Source organism: Monodon monoceros, unplaced genomic scaffold, assembly GCF_005190385.1.
Source record: "Monodon monoceros isolate NGI ecotype Baffin Bay Population unplaced genomic scaffold, NGI_Narwhal_1 Super_Scaffold_20, whole genome shotgun sequence".
NCBI classification, from domain to species: Eukaryota; Metazoa; Chordata; class Mammalia; order Artiodactyla; family Monodontidae; genus Monodon; species Monodon monoceros.
This window is the reverse complement of record NW_021703777.1, coordinates 70647201-70666517: the sequence shown is the minus strand read 5'-3', so window position 1 is coordinate 70666517 and position 19317 is coordinate 70647201. Positions and strand designations below refer to the sequence as shown.

The following is a 19317-nucleotide window of genomic DNA, read 5'->3' as shown; positions in this document are numbered from 1 at the left end:
CCAGTCAGAATGGCCATCATCAAAAAATCTAGAAACAATAAATGCTGGAGAAGGTGTGGAGAAAAGGGAACAGTCTTGCACTGTTGGTGGGAATGTAAATTGATACAGCCACTATGGAGAACAGTATGGAGGTTGCTTAAAAAACTACAAATAGAACTACCATATGACCCAGCAGTCCCACTACTGGGCATATACCCTGAGAAAACCATAATTCAAAAAGAGTCATGCGGGGCTTCCCTGGTGGCGCAGTGGTTGAGCATCTGCCTGCCGATGCAGGGGACACGGGTTCGTGCCCCGGTCTGGGAAGATCCCACATGCCGCACAGCGGCTGAGCCCGTGAGCCATGGCCGCTGAGCCTGCGCGTCCGGAGCCTGTGCTCCGCAACAGGAGAGGCCACAACAGTGAGAGGCCCGCGTACCGCAAAAAAAAAAAAAGAGTCATGTACCAAATGTTCATTGCAGCTCTATTTACAATAGCCAGGACATGGAAGCAACCTAAGTGTCCATCAACAGATGAATGGATAAGGAAGATGTGGCACATACATACAATGGAATATTACTCAGCCATAAAAAGAACCGAAATTGAGTTATTTGTAGTGAGGTGGATGGACCTAGAGTCTATCATACAGAGTGAAGTAAGTCAGAAAGAGAAAAACAAATACCGTATGCTAACACATATATATGGAATCTAAGAAAAAAAAAAAAAAGCCATGAAGTACCTAGGGGTAAGACAGGAATAAAGACACAGACCTACTAGAGCATGGGCTTGAGGATATGGGGAGGGGGAAGGGTAAGCTGTGACAAAGTGAGAGAGTGGCATGGACATATATACACTACCAAACATAAAATAGATAGCTAGTGGGAAGCAGCCACACAGCACAGGAAGATCAGCTAGGTGGTTTGTGACCACCTAGAGGGGTGGGATAGGGAGGGTGGGAGGGAGGGAGACGCAAGAGGGAAGAGATATGGGAACATATGTATATGTATAACTGATTCACTTTGTTATAAAGCAGAAACTAACACACCATTGTAAAGCAATTATAATCCAATAAAGATGTTAAAAAAAGAAAAAGACTATACTAATCATTATAATGTATTAGTATATATATATACTTATATATTTATATATACAAATATATATACTAATCATATGTATACTAGTTTATATATATGATAATATATATAGTTTATATATATAAAATATATATATACACTAATATATATATATATGTGTGTGTGTGTGTGTATGCTAATCATCAGGGATACTAAATTTGAATTATATTTATTGTCCAGAGAGCCTGGAAAGAGTGCATAATTTGCCTAACAAACCTGTGTTTTCCTGAGTCTTCATAAGAGAAAATGAGGATATTCATCTTCAATTGTATTCACTGAGTATACACAGGGGCAAATATTTCTGTTGCGAGGCTTAGATGACAAATTAAATTTATGAAGAGTCAAGTTTGCTCGCAGCAAACAGCTTACTATTTTACATTTTAAACTGTAAGGACCTGGCAGAATTGGAAAATTTTCGTGTGTTGTGTGCTTGCATTTTGGAATTTCAAGGGCCTGCTCTGCATTCGATTATGATATCCACCTCATGTAAATTGGAATGTATCTTTGAATGAATGAGTACAATAGCAAGACTAAATATATTTGCTCCTGAACAAAATTTCTTGTATAGGAAAATCTTTCTTCTGCTTGCTGCCAGACCACTGGAATATGACTGCCAAGGGAAAAATAGCTGTTGTCCTCTTCATTAAAGTGTGACCCCAGGCAAAGTAAATAGATCTCTTGAAAATGTGACTGTGGTGAACATGGTGGTTTACCACTCCATCCCCATACACAAGCCCTTCTCCCTAGGGAACGTGGTACTGGCCTATGAGATGTAAGCACAAGCGGGCTGAGCGAGGTGTCCCAGATGCCATGGCTTCTCTGATAAGGAGGGACAGGCACGCAGGAAGGCCCCTTTGGTCTTGTTCTTTATTATTTTTCTCCAGTCGCACTCTTCTTTCCTTGACATCAGGCCTGCTGGTTCAGGAGCTATCTAGAGATCTGGAGGCCACAGTGTTGAGAGGAAGGTCTTTTATTGTGGCCAGGGCACTGGAACAAAGTGAAAAAAGTTCCTGAATCCTCAGTAACGTCATTGAGCAGTCAGTGAACACCAGCTACTGCCTTGCCCTGAACTTCTTGTTCTGTGAGGAAAAAAAGAAACTTTTTTTTTTTTTTGCGGTACGCGGGCCTCTCACTGTTGTGGCCGCTCCCGCCGCGGAGCACAGGCTCCGGACGTGCAGGCTCAGTGGCCATGGCTCACGGGCCCAGCCGCCCCGCGGCATGTGGGATCTTCCCGGACCGGGGCACGAACCCGTGTCCCCTGAATCGGCAGGTGGACTCTCAACCACTGCGCCACCAGGGAAGCCCTAAGCTACTCTTAATCATGGTTTCTTTACTTGCAGCTAAACTTATTTATAACTGATAGAGTAGGAAATACATATTTCTCTCCCTAAATGAATATTAAATTTTTATTGCAGTCTTTAAATTATGGGAAACTTCCAGCTCACAGCTTATTGTCCTTTGATTCTTTAGGAAAATTCAAAATTTGACATTACTGTTTAATCCTATTGGGGGAACACCATAGCCCAACTTTAACAGCCTATAGCAGTAATTGTTTAAAAAGCTTTTAATAGGGAACACTTCTCTCTTTCAATTCTTGCTGCTTTCTATGTGTCTATCTTTCTTTTTCCTCCGTTTTCCCTCTCCCTCCACCTTCTTGATCTCTGTTGCTTTCATCTATATTTCCACCTATATCCCTTTCATTGTATTCCTAACCTAGACAAAGATTATACGTATATTGACTGAATATATTTTTTCAGTTTCCTATTATAATTAAAAATGGATGAGTAAAATATTTTAATTTATAGATTTATAATGCTGCCTTATTCCAAAAAGGATTTGTATTGCCATGGTTTGTAAATTTCTTTTAAAAAAAACAGCTACTTTCCTAATATCTTAGGTTGCCTCTGTGAACTTTAATTTTTTTTGAGCTAATTCTTGACAGAAAAATAGTCATCCCTTTTCTGAGAATCATGACTAAGATCATTATAATTTTCATAAATTAGAAGCAAAAACAGAAACGGATAAAACTCTGTATTTCTTAAAATGTAGAGGAAACTTACTTGGACCTTGTGATTCCAAGGATCCAATGCCATCTTTAACTTGTTTGTCATTAGTTCATTCATTCAACAGATGTTTATTGAGAGACTTCTCTGTGCAAAGAACTATGGTCTCCTGTATTGCCCCCGCCCCCGCAAAGGGATAAGTGGGTAATTAAGATATAATTAACTTTTATCATCAGAATCACCAGTCCTAGAAACAAAATATATTTATCTCATGCCTGCTGAGATAAAATATATTTATTTCATGTTCTCTCCAGAACCAAAGAGAGAGAGCCAAATGAAGAGAGAGAGCCAAAGGGTTGGAGGCATATTTTCTTCCCAGGTCTTAGAGGTGTTGGTGTCATTTTGCTCAGTGACTTATTGAAAATATAAAATCCTTATGATTAGTTAAGGTTATCTTAGTCAGTTTCCTTGTTTTTGCAATGCAAACCCCTAGGAAACCTGCAAAAACTGTGAGAAAGCTCTGAGTTATTTAGGGTCATGGAAAACTCTATTTGGAAGAAGTACGTGGTAGCACACAAGAAAACAGAGGGCACAGTCTCTGAGGTCTTAATAAGAGGTGATGAGGAAGTGTGTCTGTGGTCAAGATTTCCTCTCTGCAGGAGGCCTCCACTCTCCCACTTTGCATAATCCCCTTATTCAAGGCTTCTCAAGCAGTATTAACGAAGACAACATATTGAGTGTTTGGGTTCCTAAGATCATTTTTTTATTTTATATACCATTGGTCAGGTAGTTCTAGAGTTTAATATTAAGTTCTCTGTGTCAAAATTTAAAAGATACGGAGAGACCCTAGACAGAGTTCAAAGGAATGAATCAAAGAGAAATATAGGACTTGTGAATAAAGATTTAAGAAGAAAGGCTCTAGAAAGGAAACATCATTTATTATTGGCAGTGAAAAAGAGATGAAAATTTATTTCATCAAAATGAAAGAATGGGTGCTTTTCATGGGTGCTGAACATAGGATAATTACAAATATACTTTAATAACAGAGAAGCTTAACATTAAAAGAATGGATTACCAAGAAAAGGCTTACCACTTCTTGGCAATTTTATGCCTTTTGGTATGAAGCCGAAATAATTGGCCAAATTGATTTTAATTGTTAAAAAAAAAAAGGTAATTCAGTGTTAATTGATATACCCTGGTGAAATTTATCAAGGGACAGGGAGAGAAAAAACGTCTAACATACAAAATAAAATTGCACATACATGAACAGTGTACAGTCTTATGTAAAAAATTTACATTGTAATGGACAATTTCACACAGAAAATTACTTAGCAATACTGAATCAAGTAGAAATAAAAGAAAATCTTAGTAGACCTGTAACCTTTAAAGAAACTAGATCAGTGTTTAAAAATCTTTTCCTCTTCTATATAAAAAGCCAAAATGAAAACCCAAACAGAACAAACAACAGATCTAGATCAATTAAAAGGCAAGTTATGACACATCATCAAGAAACAATTAATTCCAAAACCATATAATCCTTCCAGAAAATAGAACAAAATAAAACAGGTGACATCTTACAAATAACTTAATGAGGCTAAATTATCATGATGCCAAAATCAAATAAGGATTTTATTGATAATGGATGATTAAAAGTCATTCTTCCTTGTGAAAATAGATGCAAAATTCCTGAACAAAATATTAGCAAACCAAATCTCACAATGTGTTGAAAAAGTACATCATGAATGAATTGGCTTTTCCAAAGAATTCAAGGAAGGTTAATGTTTAAAAATACATTGCAAAGCATGATACAACCATTCATTTAGATTATTATTTTTTATTTTTTATTGAAGTATAATTGAATTACAGTCTTGTGTTAGTTTCAGGTGTACAGCACAGTGATTCGTGGGTTTTTTTTGAAGATTATAGTCTATTTTAGATTATTACAAAATATTGGGTATAATTCCCTGTGCTATAGGGAATTGTTGCTTCTCTATTTTAAGTATAGTAGTTTTTATCTGTTAATCCTGTACTCTGATTTGTCTCTCCCCCTTCCCTTTCACCTTTGGTAACCATAAGTTTGTTTTCTGTCTGTGAGTCTTTCTCTGTTTTGTATATAGGTTCATTTGTATTATTTTTTAGATTCCACATATAAGTGGTAGCATATAGTATTTGTCTTTGTCTGATTTATTTCACTAATCATAATATTCTCTAGGTCCATCCATGTTGCTACAGATGGCAGTATTTAATTCTTTTTTTGGCTGAGTAATATTCCATTGTAGATATAAGCCACATCTTCTTTATCCAGTCGTCTGTTGATGGGCACTTGGGTTGCTTCCTTGTCTTGGCTATTGTAAATAGTGCTGCTATGAATGTTGGGGGTGCATGTATCTTTTCAAATTAATATTTTCTTTTTTTTTCCAGGTATATATACAGGAGTGGAATTGCTGGATCATATGTTAGTTCTATTTTTAGTTTTCTAAGGAGCCTTCATACTGTTTTTGCATAGTGTCTGCACCAATTTACATTCCCACCAACAGTGTACAAGGGTTCCCTTTTCTCCACATCCTCTCCAGCATTTATTATTTGTACACTTTATGATGATAGCCATTCTGACCTGTGTGAGGTGATATCTCATTGTGGTTTTGATTCACATTTCTCCAATAATTAGCAATGCTGAGCATCTTTTCATGTTCCAGTTGGCCATCTGTATGTCTTCTTTGGAAAAATGTCTATTTAGGTCTTCTGCCCATTTTTTAATTGGGTTGTCTGTTTTTTAAATATTGAGTTGTATGAGCTATTTGTATATTTTGGATATTAACCACTTGTCAGTTGCATCATTTGCAAATATTTTCTCCCATTCCATAGGTTGTCTTTTTGTTTTGTTGATGGTTTCCTTTGCTGTGCAAAAGCTTTTAAATTTGATTAGGTCTCATTTGTTTATTTTTGCTTTTACTTCTTTTGCTTTGGGAGACTGATCTAAGATAATATTGCTATGATTTATGTCAAAGAATGGTTTGCCTATGTTCTCTTCTAGGAGCTTTATGGTGTCATGTCTCACATCTAGGTCTTTAAACCATTTTGAGTTTATTTTTGTACATGGTGTAAGGGGATGCTCTAATTTCATTGTTTTATATGTAGCTGTCCAGCTTTCCCAACACCACTTATTGAAGAGACTGTCTTTTCTCTATTATATATTCTTGCCTCTTTTATCATAGATTAATTGACTGTAAATGCATGGGTTTATTTCTGGGCTCTCTGTCCTATTCCATTGATCTATGTGTCTGTTTTCATGCCAATATCATGCTGTTTTGATTACTGTAGCTTTGTAGTATAGTCTGAAGTCTGGAAGGATTATACTTCCAGCTTTTTTTTTTTTCCCCCCTCAGGATTGTTTTGGCAATTCTGGGTCTTTTATGGTTCCATATAAATTTTAGAGTTAGTTGTTCTAGTTCTGTGAAAAATGTCATGGGCATGTTGATAGGGATTGCGTTAAATCTGTAGATTACTTTGAGGAGTATGGCCATTTTAACAATATTAATTCTCTCAGTCCAAGGACATGGGATATCTTTCCATTTCTTTGAATCATCTTCAATTTCCTTATCAATGTTTTATAGTTTTCAGCATATAGATCTTTCACCTCCTTGGTTAAGTTTATTCCTAGGTATATTTTTTATATGATTTTAAATGGGATTTTTTTTTTTTTTTTACTGTCTCTGATATTTCATTATTAGTGTGTAGAAATGCAATGGATTTCTATATCTTAATCTTGTATCCTCCTACCTTGCTGAAATCATTTATTAATTCTAATAGTTTTTGTGTGGAGACTTAGTGTTCTCTATATAGAGTATCATGTCATCTTCAAGTAGTGATGGTTTTACCTCTTCTCTTCCAATTTGGATACTTTTATTTCTTTTTCTTATCTGATTGCTGTGGCTAGGACTTCTAATACTGTGTTATATAGAAGTGACAAGAGTGGGCGTCCTTGTCTTGCTCCTGAATTTAGTGGGAAGGCTTTCAGCTTTTCACCATTGGGTATTATGTTGGCTGTGGGTTCGTCATAAATGGCCTTTATTATGTTGAGATATGTTCCCTCTGATGAGACTTTTTATTCTGAATGGATGTTGAATTTTGTCAAATGCTTTTTCTGCATCTACTGAGATGATTATGTGGTTTTTATCTTTCCTTGTGTTGATGTGTTGTATCACACTGATTGATTTGTGTATGTTAAATCATCCTTATGACCCTGGAATGAATCCAACTTGATCATGGTGTATGATCCTCTTTATATATTGTTGGATTTGGTTTGCTAATATTTTGTTGAGGATTTTTGCCTATATAGACAATTATTATCAAAATTATTACCTTCCTGTTAATTTGAGAACCCAGAGAGGGCAAAATTGTGTCTATTTTGTACACTGTTTTATTCCCAGTTCCAGGCATAAGGGCTTTTGGTGGGCACTCAGTGAAATTTTTTTTCCTATTAAATTACATGTGGTTGGATAATAAAAATTTAGTTTCAGAGGTATTTATAGAAATCAAAATGTGTTAGATGTCTTAATTCAAAGTAGAAAAGAATATTCGTTAATATTTTGAAAGGTAGAGGTAATGTCCTAAGGAATTCTTTTCAGTTCTTTTGGAGTCAGGATGGCCAAAAATATGTATCCAGTCCTCCACTCTTGGCTAATATTGGACTCTGAGCTACAGATTCTTTCTCAGAATCCTCAACATGGTCCTGGAGTTACTCAGTATCAGATAATTGGAATTGGTGCATGCAACACAACCTATTTGGTATTTCTGTTTTGTCTCAGGAAAAAAAAATCACATTTTGTACTCTATCAAAATATTTAATTATGTATTGACTGATGATACTAGCATAGAAACAACCTTAGGAAAGCCTACCTTTTAATATAGATTCAATCTCTTCACTTTGCTTTCCCATTGTACTTACTATATGACCTTAAGGCAATGGTTTGGGACAAATTATTTATCATTTCAGATTCAGCAAAAATTACTTTGGGTTTTTAAACTGTAAAAATCTGAATGATTTGGTGAAAACTTGGATTCTAATTGCAGCTTTGTTTTGGCAAAGCTAAACCTAGATTATAAATATTAATGTGTCTAGATGATATATCTCAAGTTATTGTCCAAAACTTTTAAATAAATTCCAGCTAGAAAAAGAAACACATTTCTCAATTACTTTTTTTTTTACATTTTTTTTTATTGGAGTAAAATTGCTTTACAATGTTGTGTTAATTTCTGTTGTACAATGAAGTGAATCAACTATATGTATACCTATATCCCCTCCCTCTTTGACCTCCCTCCCACCTTCCCCCATCCCACCCATCTAGATACAATGGAATATTCTCAATTACTTTTGAAAAGCCATATGTTAAGTGGCCAGAGAGGTTCAAGGTAGTCCTAATAAATCACATAATAGAGGCAGTCTTAAATTGTAGAGAATTATCTTGCATAATTAATTTGAGGTTCAGAGGCAAGGTAGTCAGTATCATTTTCTCTAACAATCAGACATCTTTAATTGAGTATTGCTCCTCTATCCTTAGGGGACCTTTTTCCAATTTGAGCATGAAGTTGAAAGTGTCAGTTTCAATCAGTCTTGCACCAGAGGGTACCATTTGCCCACATAAGTATCATCAAAGAGATCTGAAGATGCTTTTTCTGTGAGGGCTTAGATATTGAACTTCCATGATGAATTATGTCTTTCAGCATGCACCAGAATCTCAGTTTCTCTCCAAGTGAAAACTGAAATTTTTTCCAATTTTAATTTGCTTTATTGTTTACAGATATAATGCTTTTCTTATTTTAATTAAAATAGTGAACAACCAAAGATTTTCATTTTTTGTCTCGTGTATGGATGGATAAAGTATATATCTTGGCATTTGTTAAGTAGTTGATTTAAAATTTTTGTCTCATATTAAAAGTAATTACAACTTACTAAAGACAATGACAGCTTTAGAAATACACTGCTCTGTAAAAATTAGAAAAGTTATGAAACTTCCTGGAAATAATTAGAAATATTGGGCTGAAATGGGGTTTGAGTACATAAAATCATAGCAGAATAAAAATATTGAAAATCACTCAAAATGCTAGTGCTGTCTTTTAGACAGTTTTTATTGACAGAGTTTAAAAAATCAAGTGATTATATAAATTTTAATAAAAATGGTAAAGATTATTTAGTTCATCACATTATAAAAGTAAGGAGGTTTAGTTACAGTTTTGTGAGGAGTTAAAATTTCAAGTAGGGATATCATAGAGAAATGGTAAAAATCAACTAAAAATATCAGTGCTTCTAGGAGGAGCTAATTCTATGCCTTGGGGAAGAGAGTTTTCAAGATTAGGCTAGAAATATTTGTTTCCAGCAGGCAAGTGTGCTTTGAAATGTTCTGATGTGGTGTTGACAGGACACAGAAGCTAGCTTAAAAAGAGTTCCCACTGGGCTTCCTTGGTGGCGCAGTGGTTGAGAGTCCGCCTGCTGATGCAGGGGGCACTGGTTCGTGCCCCGGTCCAGGAGGGTCCCACACGCCGCGGAGCGGCTGGGCCTGTGAGCCATGGCCGCTGAGCCTGCACGTCCGGAGCCTGTGGTCTGCAACGGGAGAGGCCACAGCAGTGAGAGGACCGCGTACCGCAAAAAAAAAAAAAAAGAGTTCCCACTGGCTAATTTGTGACAATTTGAGCATTAAAAAAAGGTAATAAAAATCACAATTGATTAAAACAGCAGAGCCTAGAAGAAGCCATTATTCATAATTATGCTTAAAAGAAAATGGAAATTTATTTTCTCTTCATATAAATGGTTCTACATTCAGGTTAATTTTTTTTATTTTTTCAGGTTAATTTTTGAGAGGAAAATTTCCTCATAATAATATATATATAATATATATATAATATATAACATAATAATAAAATATTGATGTATGTTTGTAGATATTATTTTTAAGGTGTGTAAGGTCATATCCATACACAAACAATAATATGACCAGCACCATTGTTATTGGTATTTTGTGGAATCTGCTTTGTTCATCCTTCTTGTATTCTTTTCTGACCTCCCTTTATGGCTAATTTGTCCTCTTCTAGAAGTATATTTTAAGTGCTTTTATTTAGAATCTATTAATAGAAGAAACAGTTTGTTTTCATCTAATGATTTACATGTTTTGCCCACATTATTGGATGATAATTTTGTTGGACATACATTTCTAGATTGATTTTCGAATGTATTTTTTGAATACATTTTCTCAGAATTTTCTGTCTTCCATTGTAACTGCTGATTTGTTTTCAATCAAATTGTCATACTTTAAAGATACTCTTTCATCTATGGATGCTTTTTCTCTCTATTTTTGTTAGTTTTTTGAGAACAGTGGCTTTGTGTTTTTTTGTTTACTCTGATATCATCAAAGCGCAGAATAATGTCTCACAGTAGTTGTTCAATAAATACTTCTTAAATGAATATTGTAAAGGTTTTCACCATTTTAATATGACTTTGTCATAGAGTTCTTATATGAGTCTAAAGAGCTTAGTATGGCACTGAGCACATAATAACTACTCAATAAATGATAGCTTCTGTGTTTATTGAGAGAAAGGGATTGTTAATCTCTGTAATAGGAGGAGAAGGAGCTATCTGTAAGTATATGTATCATAAGCTTACATTCTAGAAAGTAGGCAAAACAAAAGAACAACACACACGCACACATACACACACCGTATCTTCTCATCATACTTCCGAGTTTAAATACAAACATTGATTTTTGTTTCTTATTCTTTTCCCTTTGGCAGCCACAAAAAAAGTTTGAAGTAGTAAAATTTACAACAAAAACGTACAAAAAAAGTTACCACTCCAGTTCTATTTAATGGTGCTACAAATATAAAACCAGAATTGCTTGCTTAAGAATAGAATATCGTCTTTGCAAACTGAAGAGAAATGTATTCCGTAGAAAGGCCGTTTTGATGAAAGTTTGTTCATGCAGTAAAAAATATTAGACCAACTTTTGAAATAAGTTGTAAATGAAAATATTAAAAGTAGCAACTCAGGGTAAAGGTGATATTCTTGGGCCATGTCGTTATTGATATTTCTTCTTTCAGTGTTTTCATAGAAGGCTCCTGTTCCATTATACCGAGACATCTAAACTCTTCCCTAGAGATCTTCAAAGAAGTGAATAGAAATTTCTCTAATGGCGTTCCAGATCCATCAGATAATTCCATTTGAGATTTCTGAGGAGATTCTATGCCAGTATTTTTCATTCTTCTAATTTTTTAGGATAGGTTTTTTTAAAACTTCTAATTAGACAGAATTCATTACATTAGACCATGTCATTTATAATATTTATATGATTCCAAACAGTCACATATTCAATAAAAATTAGTCATCAAATTATGTGATCAATTTGTCTTTATTTACTTTGCTAAAACTTAAATTTATAAAACCTGCATGCTGATAGCGTCTTACATTTGATGAAATTCTGTGGTTTCCACTTGTGCACATTCAACAAGATTGGGTTATCAGCATTACTAGAAGGACCCTATTGTGTTTTATGTGATGATCCTGCATCTTGGAACTTCACAGTAAGTGAGGTATTGATTTGAGCTCAATACCTGCTGAACATAGTTTCTCAAAGTGCTAAAAAAAGGTACCTGCTAAATGAAAGAATCTTTCAACCCTGGAGTGGGGAGAATGATTTTTAATAAATGTGAGTGGTTTTTGCATGTTGCAGGGAATTTTGAAAATATCATTTATCCTAAATATACAATCCAATGTGATTTATTTGTTTTGCATGTGGAAATGTCACCTGCCATATCAGTAAACAAAGGATATTGCAGTCATCAAGCCATCAGCCACTGTAGCCGCCCACGACTGTGCACCTTGAGGGGATTCAGGATGGAGAAAAACAGGATACTTGCCTTTGATATCAAGGCCAGATATATCATATCAAAGGATTGATTTCAATGAGGCCAGACTCTTGCATCTTCCTATATATAGAAAAGCGCTAAATTCATTAACTTGAGATGTCTGGTTTTCTTTAGCAGTAATCTTCTGATGTTCCGACTACCTGGTTTTTGTTGCAAAAACTCCTATATATATCCTGGCTCCTCTCATACTTCTTAGGAGCAGTCCCTCAGAGCAAGCTGAGAGGCTGTCTTCCAGGCTTATGTCCTCAGCAAGTCCACCGAATAAAACATGATTCTCAACTTTCGGGTTGTGCGTTTTTTTCAGTCGACATGCCTTTTTTCTCTTTCATGGAAAACTGGCCATACGTTGGGGTGAGTGCTAACAGGTCCAGACACATGCAGGAACCCATTGCTCTGGTTCCCTCCAGTCCTCTCACACGCAGCACATGCCCATTCCTGCAAGCCCTTCTTCAGAAAATTGTGAATCTAAGGGCCCACGTCAATTTGTTGTGTCTCTTTTTCATCTAGTACAAACAGAAAAGTGTTGAGAGAGTGGGAGAAAGTTCCTTTCCCAAGGAGCTCAGTGAATATATTCCTTTGGAATTAGAGAGGAAGTTAAACTGTGGCTGAACCTTTTTTCCTTTTTTCTTTCCAAAAGCTTCTTGCTGTTTGATGTCCAGGATGATTGCCTAGACTACTCAAGGGGCCACTGGAGTAATAGGCTTGCTTACTTAGCAGAGCCTGGGTATTTCTTAAATTTGAAACAAAGCTGAGAAAGATAAATTTTGTCTTTGTAGTCTGTGTTTACAGTTTGTACTTGGTGAGACTTGTCTGTAATACATTGCATCTAAGCAGTGGCGTAGTTGCTTCTATACCAATTGAAAGAAGAATGTTTAAGTCTGCCAGATGCTGTTTTCATGAAATTGTTATGATACTTCTGTTTATACAAAGTTAGGTGAAAATGATCTCATAGGTTCCTATCAGCTCTACAGTTCAATTTCTCAAATGACTCAATGATTCCCCTTAAATCCATGGCACTTAAGATAATTTCTGAATTATCACATAAGAAATAATTTTCACATTTGTTTTTAGAAGGCAGAAGTTACCATATGAACTAATGGGTGGATCATAGATTAATACAGCTGCAGGTTGGATAAGAGAAGCACTGTACATTTTGATACTTAATGTGACTTTTTAAGAGACAGTATAATTTATTGGTTTAGTGCATGGGCTTTGGATTTTGGGCTGCCCTGGGTTGAGATCCTGGCTTGGTATATCAGTTAGCTACGGTTTTTTTTTTTTGATTGCAAAGAAACAAACATTGGTCAGCTTAGGCAAAAAAGGAAATTTACTGGCAAACTGAAAGATTGGAGAACCACATCTTGAAATAGGAGGAAATCAGTGGTTTCGGGTGGAGCAAGGAAACAAGAACTAAAGGAAGTTTCTCAAGACAGGAACAATCAGATGAGAACACTGCTTCTAAATGAATGGGACCTCACCATTTTTTAAAGCCTTGCACCAATTCTTCAAGGGTAGAAGTCCCAGGAAAGAGTGTTTGGCTAAATTTTTTCCCCCTTGCAGTTCCAGTCTAGTGGAAAGAAGGATCTGGGCCTTCAACTTTTATAATGGAAATCAACTATTTTACTACTTATTAAGACAATTGCTTTTGAGCTATGATGCTATTACATTATTATTTTGTAGTTTCTACAGTTCTTTCACATACATTTGCTTCCTTAAATTCTCACAATATGCTGTTAGGTAACTAGTAGATTTTATTAGCCTTGTTTTATGGATGAGAACCCTGAACTTAGGGACACTGACTAAAGCCTAAAGCCTGATGTTCTTCCAAACCGCGTGTGTTTCTTTCTACAGAGCGCAGCCCGTTACCACACTATCATCGGTTTGGGACAAAAGACGAGTGAACAACACTGAGACAGAATGTTCTTTCTGAGAAATAGTCGGATCTCGATGAAATTCGGAGCAGACTCCTTAGCAAGAGGATTGTTTGTTCGCTGCTTGGCTACAGGTTGGTTGGGCTACTGTGTGTTTCCTAGAAGTCGATGTTCTGAGAGTGAAACCCTGATACACACTCACAGGATGGGATCCACATTGCAGTTCAACCCTGTGATCTTGTGATTTCATTGCAAAGATACCCAAGCCTGTAAAACTGAGTTTTGAAAGTTTAGCTTTGATACTGTTAACCTGTTAAAATGTGACAGTACAGAAAAGCAACGTGTCACACACCACAGAATTTTCCAAAGCAGTTCTTGGCTGCGTGTGGGGGGCAAAGCTGCATTTGTCTTCCTTTCAGCTTGACACCTGGACACCTACACTTAAGAGTGGGCTAGTCTGTTTGGTAACAGGCTCAGTTTTTGTCTCTGCAAGGTGACATCTCTGCTGGGATAAATACTTACTTAGTCTAGGAGGCTGTTTTTGGAAACCATGAGGAAGCTAGCATTGTCTGGGGTCCATCTTCCTTTACTGCTCTCTGCAACAAGAAAGCAGATGTATGTTGGTAGTAAACGAAGTCAGCATTCTCCCACTTCACTAAGAAAACGAGCAAGAAAGGGATCAGAAAAGGGAGAACATATTTAATTTCTCTTGGGACCTCCCGACTGGGTCCTTATTTCTTTTATGTTACTTTCTTAAAGCACTTGACATGAGAACAGCCCATGTTGCATGTGTTCTGCTAAAACCTCAAGGCTGCCTGGTGTTCAGCATCCTTTTCAGTACTCACCCTTTGCTGCTTATTTGAGTTCTTATAGTTACGGTCTGTACCTCCTACGAGACTGTGAACTCCGTGAGAATTAGAGACTATTTCTCATCCATTTTTTGGCATCCTTTAGTGCCTCTCAAAGCGCAATCTGTGGACCAGCAGAATTGGCATCACCTGGGAGCTTGTTAGAATCTCCTATTTTGTTCCTGACTTACTGAGTCGGAACCTTTGTTTTAACAAGATCCCAGGTGCTTCCCATGCACATTAAAAATTGAGCAATGCTGCTCTGTAGCACTTTTCATACAATATATGTTAAATAATAATAAAGATAATGAAGCATAATAAAGCATGTGAGGGAGGTAATTATATATCACTGATAGAACGCCCTCCACTGCCATTTTTTTTCTTTCCACCTCTTTAACATTCTCGAGTCACCCCAGAATCCTAGAAGCAATGGAAACTTGATCCTTCTGAATACAGATGAAGTTGGTAGTTTCGAATCTACTTGCCCAACTCAAAAAAAAAAAAAAAAAAGAATTAAAATAAGTGATCATGCAGTGAGGAGGGATGAAGGAAGAGAGGCAGTGCACAGCAAGCTTAGTTCTTTTGTGCTTCACTCAAAGACTGCTTGCTGCCTACACATGGTTGTCACTGCGAGCTCCAAGGAGCAGTAGGGATCCTAAGGCTCTGTCTCAGTTTCCCTCATCCCTCCATCCATCCTCAGCTAGCTCACTCACTTTTATCTGTTGCATTTATCGATTTTTATGCTCATGCTTTATTTGGAGGAAAAAAAAATCACAACTTAAAATATGCACCAAAAAATAAGCACAAAATGATCCCCACCCCAACTCAAAGAGCCAAGTTAAAAACCACTTTGCTAAGCCATGCATTATAATATTGTATTATCAAGGAGTGGGTTAATAGTTACTAATGTGCTCCATGCTCAGTATACTAATTGGCATTTAAAAGTTTTTAATTAAAAGGATAAGGAGGCAATTTAACCAAAGTTCACCAGTGATTATTTGCCTTCCCTGCTCTTCAAGTTTTTTATGTTGGAAGCTGGCTATTTTGTTTACCCACAGGGTTCATTCTGGGGGTAGTTATGATTGCATAAGCTCAAAGCGCTGTTCCAAAAAGTTATTGATATTTTAGTTAAGTTGGGCTCTGTTCAGTATTTGTGGACTGCATGCTGTATGGCAAGGACTGGGGTAGTAGCTGGGTCTATAAAGGGGAGAATGACACAGTCCTGTGCTCTTGAGAAACTTGTAGGCTGGTAGGCTGGACAGGCATGTAAATAGATCATTTCGAAAGACTAATTTAAGTGTTATGATACTGGGATACTCAGGGTATGCGGGTCTCAGGAGAGAGGAGCATTATGTGATTGGAGAAGAGACACTTCTCCTGGGACTGTGTTTTGCATGAGGGGTGGAGGCAGGTGAAGAGATAATTGCTGGAAACACATTCCAGGTAGAAGTCACAGTGAAACTAAAAATGCTGATGTATGAAACAGCATGTTCTATTTTGGGGACTTTGCCAAGTGCAAATTACAGTGGAGGAGAGGCAGACAATGAGGCTAGAGAGATAAGCTAGTCTCTGGAAAGAATCTGCCAAACTTGACATGCTTGAATTTATCTGTAAATAAGTGATGTCATGAATTCTACATTAGGAAGACAACCACTCCCACCGCCACCACCACTGGTTCAATAGAAAAATGCACTCATTTTCAAGCTTACTGTGAAAGTATGCTCTTTTTTCCTTAGGGTACACTGATCTTCCTCAGTAGGAGAATGGCTTATGAAATTATGTCTCTTCCCAGTGTCCTGAGGGAAACAGGCATGAACAGTGGGAAAGAACTGTAGTCCAATAAGATAGTATCTAAGTCAGCACTGCATTTATTGAGGGCATTAAAAAGAACACTCAACATTTTGCATGACTTTGGTATACACAGCTGTAGTGGTATAGAGCAGTGAGCTGACCTATGGAAAAGGGAACAAAGTCTTTGTTTTTGCAGAAACCACCGCTGATGCATTGCAGTGTCTAGAAATTTACAGTCGTGGATATCAGAAAGAGGCATATTATTATTAATAACTTTATTGAATACACTGTAAGAGGAAGGAAGAAACTACTTATGTATCCCCCATATACTCTCTATTTTCTTCTTGGTAAAGGAAATGATTTATGGTAAGAATTAAACTCCATGAGGGTTAACATATGCTTTTTGTTGTTGTTGAATTCATAACATTTAAACATATTGTAGACACTTAGGAACTATTTACTGAATAAATGGATGCATGAGTTAATTCATTAATCTGAAAGGGGATGGACTGAGTGTTTCTGAGCAATGTCTTATTAGCTAGATACTACCACTGATAAAAAATAATGAAAACTACAGGGAATAATATCCCTAGGAACATGGAGATGAGTGACATATTCTAAAGGTGGGAACTCCTGTTGGTCAGAGGATTCCATTAGGCAGTGAGGGGGTAGGTGGTGGGTGATGGGGGTAGATACAATTTGAATAAAAAATAAAATATGGAAATGTTATCTGGGATTCTAAGAAATTTTCAGTGATATTTTAAAAACATAAAATAAATTAATACATGCTTATTGATAAAATTCAAGCAAACAAAGACATAGTTATAAACCTAGTGTTGCCCTAGTGTGGTGCAAGAACAGACCAGTAAATCAGTAGAACCAAATAGAGGGCTCAGATTGGACCCATGTATACATGGGACCCCAGGTGGATTTATTGTGAAGCAAGCAAAGCTTAGGCTTCAGGGCTCCTTACTTGCTTTGGGAGGGGCCCTCCCAAGATATTCACACTGTTGTATGTTTTAGTGAAATTTGCAAGACTAAGTTATTTTTATTGCAATTAGTGAGGGCCACTAGCTCTTGCCACTCTGACTGCCCCCTCATTACACTTCCCTTTTGTGTCATATTCGAGCGTCCATGGACAGTTTGAATCCAGTTGAGAGGAAATGAGTTGGGAATGTGCCATTTTAACTACAATTTGCAAGATGCATAAGGGGTATGAATACACAATTTAGAGAAGAGGAAATTCCAAAAGGTAACAAGTATGGTCAAGGTAACAGTGTATGTCAAAATACTCATCATAGCTGGTAATTAGAGGATCCCAAACAAAATGCGTCATCTCTGTTGTAATTATTACCCCCAGTCAGTTGGATAATGGCATATGTTGGCAGGAATGTGGGGATATAGGGATCTTCATGCCCTGGTGGGAGTATAGTCTGAGTGTATTTAGTTTGGAGGTGGCGGTATTTAATAAACTAAGTATATTTGTTCCACATGGCCCAAGAGTAATGCGCTGGATTAAATATCCTAATGAGGTTCTCATATCTAAAAATATTGACTGCAGCATTATTTCTGCCACTAAGGAAGTGACACAAGCTGGCTGTCCATCATTAGGAGAGGGGATAAACCAAATGGAATAGTATGCAGCAGTTAGAAGCAGTGGATTAGGTGTTCACATAGCAATGTGGATGGATCCTAAGACACAGGACTAAAAGAAACCAGTAAGAAACAGAATTTTGATGTAAATATGCAACACAAATAAATATTGAATACAAACGTATACATGTTTGTACGTGCTCACAAAACAATACACATGCTGCGAAAATGCATCAAAATAAGAGATAAACTGTAAACACCAGTAAAGGATTAATAAACAGGTCTAAAACTTGGTTCCTCTCTCCTTGCCTGAGGTAGTTCTGACCTTAGCCAGACCCCTTTGTTAGCAAATTGATGGAATTTACTAATTGGAAGGTAACTGAAAATCTTCCAGGAGGTGCCATGTTCTGATTTCTTACCTAAGGAATTTTTATAGCAGGATGTACCTGGTCTGTCTGGATTATTTATTATAAATTAGTCTTCAATTTATGGCTTTATGAGCCATAGCTGGGCTGGATAATGGAAGTTAATCACATAGACCTTCTTACTACATAACCAGAAAGTATAAAGGTTGAGAGAAGCACAGAAGTAAAGGGCTTCCTTGTGCCATTTTGTATTGACCATTGTGCTTCTTGCTCTGAACCCAAAATGCATCCTAATGTGAAAAAGGGATTTAGGAAGATATGTCCTGGTATGATGCGGCTCCTTTGTGTAAACTTGACTAAACATTAGTAAACTTGGTGCTTGGTAAGACATGGGTTTTGTGAGCCTGATTGATGATTCACCTTATTGTGTTAGTATAAGCACATTGTAATAGTTGCTTGGGAGCACAGGTAGAGTACTAAGAGGGGGATAAAAATAAATGAGTAAATAAATTAGTAAGTAATATAAATAAGAGGAAGCCTCACTAGGACAAATGATGATGATATGCTATGAACTGAGCATGTGATTTAACTTTCATCAGCTCTCATCAAAGAAGGTCTACTGTTTTAGGGTGAGTTGTTACGAAATGATAGGTAACAAGAACACATTTGGGTATTTGGAAATGGGACACTGCCATAAAAAACAGTGAAACGTGGACTTGATGGTGGGTAAACTTGGGGACATGTTAATAAAATCTTAAGAGCCATGAGGACCACGTTAGCAGTGGCTAAAAGGGCCTCAAATAGCCTGTTGGTGAGAG

General features: G+C 36.7%; 1 protein-coding gene across 6 annotated transcripts in view; it reads left to right on the top strand.

Annotated features, from left to right (window-relative positions):
* GRXCR1 (glutaredoxin and cysteine rich domain containing 1) overlaps positions 1 to 19317 on the top strand; it is a 329808-nt gene that overhangs the window by 82665 nt on the left and 227826 nt on the right. For 5 of the 6 annotated variants that reach the window (XR_003795458.1, XR_003795455.1, XR_003795457.1 and 2 more), the window contains one exon: positions 13883 to 14036. The gene's annotated coding sequence lies outside the window, so the exon portion shown is untranslated. Of the gene's footprint in view, positions 1 to 13882; positions 15549 to 19317 lie in introns of those variants that run through there. The other variant, XR_003795456.1, reaches the window with a different exon arrangement.